We start from the raw sequence: 4,217 nt of genomic DNA on the forward strand, positions 1-4,217 counted from the left end.
ATAAATTACCAATATACTAATATTTTACCGGTGGACGACGGTCGTCCAAAACCCGTCCATAAGATTGCAGCTTAACAGTACCTGCACGCACACTATTGAGCACTTGTTTATAATATACGTTTCAAAATATTGTTCAGACGACGCTGTTGGTCGTCCAAACACTGATCGTTTGTGCGCACCTGCATATGCCTTGGGAAACGACTTTAATATTCGCACACGACAAATGTATTATAACTGTTTTAAAATTTGCATTTTTAATAAAAACGTAGAATTAAGAATATATAATTAATTTTCTTCTTTTAATTAATTTTAGTAGGGGGTGCGATTGTTTTAAAGTAGAAGCATAAAAACAGCAATTATTGATATTTTTTTTAGAAATTATGAAACTGCTAATTTTTATAACTATTTGCTTCGATGCGTAACCAAGAGGCTATTGGTTATACTCTATTATTATTAATTAATTTTTTTGTGTGTCCATGCACGCAATTACTCTACTCCTACTGGACAAATTTTGCTCAATTATTCGTCAAAAGATCACAAAACGTATTTNCAAATTTTGCTCAATTATTCGTCAAAAGATCACAAAACGTATTTATTCGAATGATACATGAATTAAAAAAAAATTTCAATTATATAAATGCTTTTCTAAATGTTAACATACGTTTTCTGAAAATATCATTAACCAAAGTACTGGGAAGGGATAAAATCATCATAACAAATGTGTTTCTTTTCAATTTTGTATAGTGTTTCAAAAAACTGGTCTTCTTTAAATCTACATTAAACTGAAGTTAATATAATGTACTTTGAGATGATAAAATAAAAACTATCCGAAATTCGAGTTCTAGAACTTATAGACTATTCCAGAAAAATATTTAAACATGTGTAATAGTAATTGTACCAGCAAGACGAATATATTGTAATTGTTTGACGTTGTTAATAAATAATAATAGTCATTTTAATAGTTAATTTAATTAATTAATCTGACCTAGTAATTTGTGGCAGTTAACAATGTGGTCAGAGAAGTAATAATATTGATATATAATATTAAACTAGCAGTTACTGCTATTAATCGTTTTGATTAGCAGCTATTTATTGTGATATTGGGAAATAACAGTGCTGAAATCACCGCTATTATTATTCCTTACCCCAACTAAAATAAAATTACTGCGCTCCTCGCTGTTCTATTGTGTACCGCGTTTGCTGTTTTGTTGTCGATCATAATATTAAATGTATACCAATTTATACTGAGCTACTTCATTGATAAACTTTTTTAAACCTAGGCTGACACTGACTCCAAAAATAACAACAATTGTAAATTATTATCCTAATAAATAGTATCTAATATAATAGTTTTTTGGTCGGTTTATTTCGTTGTAAAATTTTTCCAAACAATAAATACAACTTTTTATTTGTCTTAATATTTAATATACATGGGTGGATTTGATGAAGGGTTTTAATAAAACTTGTCTTATTTTTGGGATCCTCAGACGTCAATCGCAAAAAAAATGAATTCAATATCTTTAAAGTTTTAATGATTCTATCAAATCATATATGTACCCACCCTCTCCCTTAAATAAACAATATAATATTATGTTAGTNCAAGTATACAATTATTGGTGTACTTGGCAAGTACACCAGTCGTGGGAATCCGGCTTTATGTTAGTTGTTACATAAAAAAAATTAAAGGTGGTGCGGGTTCATCTATTATACAATATTTTATTGTGGAATCAAATTAAATTAAAAATATTAGGAAGAACCGGCCGAACAAAGTACCTAAAACTATGAACAAAATGAAAATCTTATAAATATATAGCACAATGAATATATTGCATGAGAGAACGTGACTCGGCGGCCAAATGAAAAGATAGAAAAAATCCTGTCTCACTCAATAGTCAGTCAATTGTGTTCTTTCGTGTCCCGCTGTTTAGAAATAAATTCACAAGCAAACTGGCAACGTTGTTTTCGTAAGTCTTTATAATTAAAAGGGACAGAGCGTTGAAACCATTTTATGGTTTATGAATTATAGACGTTGCCAGGTTGCTTTTTAACTTACGTTTTATTTGAATTTGTCGCAGTTATGAAAATATTTGACCGTCTGCTGAAAACGGTTGTTTGAATGTTTCGATTAAATACACTAAAATTATTGCTATTAATAGATCGTCCGGTTGAGTTATTTTTCTATTTGTTATTTATTGCCTATTAAAGTAGTAAATAAATTGAATTTATAAAATGTATGCTGTTTATTACGTCGGCTTTACAATTTTTGGTACAAATTATTCAAGCACCATTTTTACTACATTAAAATTATTCTTTTTTGTTAAGTTATTAGCAGAAATGTTTCTTATATTTGATATAAACGTTTAAAATTGTTTATTTACATTTTATTTGAGACTAATATATGTTGTAATTTTATTTATTTAATGGATAATGCACTGTAATAACATTGAAATTAAAATTAAAAAATATAAATAATTGTTTACAAAACTGTGAACTAAATAAATGTATAAAACTGTTAAATAAGAATCGTGTGAAATATTACTTAAAAATGTTTTTTAAATGTTGTTTAATTAGCTTTAAAGAGTGATAGTTATTATTGATTACTAAATTATTCCTAAAGTAATAATATTTTTAGAAATATTTTATTTGCTTTTGTGAAGTACTATTTATCTTTCCAATAATAAATGGTTAAATACTTTAAGGGTTTTTCTTTTATCTATTAAAATGGTACAAATTTTATTTTTTTAGATGGCAACATATATTTTTCAAAATAGTTTTTAGATCAGTAATTTGGAAATTATTACTATTATTATATTTAGACGGGTTCATATGCGCGGCCGAGAAATGTCTAATTATAAAAATAATCATATCGAAGTACTAATATACTATAAGACAGCAATTTTAGAGTGATAAATTTGAAACTGAAATTTAATATTAATTAAAATTTATAAAAAGCTTCTAATATAGATAACTATTTAGTAAATGACAGACCGATAAAAATGTTTGGACCAGTACTAAGTAACTTATTAACATATTTATTTTCAGGCGAGTAGAAGTTCGCGACCGAAAATGTGTAATGATAAAATCCGATAGCTAATATACTACAAGAAAGCACTTGGACAGCAATAAATTGAAAACTACACAACAAACTCATTGATTATTTAATTAATTTCTATGAATAGATTTTTGATAAAATGTATACCTAAGTCAATCGAGTCAAGTAGTAAGAATGACAAATTCAAATATTTGGATGAACAAAATTAAAGTGTCATAAATGTATAGTGTAATGAATACATTGCAGGAGAGAACGTGACCTTGGCGACCGAATGGTATGATTGAAAAAATTCTATTTTAATTGTCACTCGGTTGTGTTTCTAGGGCCCGCGGTGTAGAAATTAGTTCATAATCAAACTGACAACGTCGCTTTCACTTATTCTGTATACTTAAAAGGGAGAGTATTGAAATCATTTTTAACACTTATGAATTTCATACAATGCCAGTTTTCCTATTAACTCATCTATGATTTGAATTTGTCGCTGCTTTGAAAATATTTGTTCCGTCTGAAGAAAACGGTTTGAATTTGTCACTCAGATATACTAAAATTATTGCTATTATTAAACCGTCTGGTTGAGTTATTTTTCTATTTGTTATTTATTGCCCATTAGTATTGTAAATAAATTACATTTACAAAATACATTTTGTTTATTAAGTCGGCTTAGTCAATTATTAATACAAATTATTAAAGAAACACTTTTACTACATTAAAATTATTATTTTTTGTTCTATTTGATAGAAGTTTTAAATCTTCTTTTTACATTTTATTTGAGATTATATATATATATATGTATATATTTAAATTTATAATAATTTAATCAGCTATGTACTGTAATTACTTTTAATTTAAAATTAAAAAATATAAATAATTGTTTACAAAACTATGAACTTAATAAATGTATAAAACTGCTACATAAAAATTGCTTGAAATATTACTGAAAATATTTTTTTTGGCTTTGTTAAGTACTATATAATATAGTATTATATAATTTAATATATAAGTGGTTATATATTTTTTAAGTCTGTCGTTTATCCCTTATAAGGATACCAACTTTATATTTTCAAATGACAACATATATTTTGAACTTATTTATATAACAGAAAATGGTCTAATTAAAATAGTGACTGATAGATAATAATCATTTGACTAGTACTTCGAAAATTAT

At 26.3% G+C, this 4,217-nt stretch overlaps 1 protein-coding gene across 6 annotated transcripts in view; it reads left to right on the top strand.

Annotated features, from left to right (window-relative positions):
• LOC126903706 (pseudouridine-5'-phosphatase-like) overlaps positions 1-4,217 on the top strand; it is a 21,852-nt gene that overhangs the window by 2,813 nt on the left and 14,822 nt on the right. The window lies entirely within an intron of this gene.

Source organism: Daktulosphaira vitifoliae, unplaced genomic scaffold, assembly GCF_025091365.1.
Source record: "Daktulosphaira vitifoliae isolate Bord-2020 unplaced genomic scaffold, ASM2509136v1 Scaffold_4, whole genome shotgun sequence".
NCBI lineage: Eukaryota > Metazoa > Arthropoda > Insecta > Hemiptera > Phylloxeridae > Daktulosphaira > Daktulosphaira vitifoliae.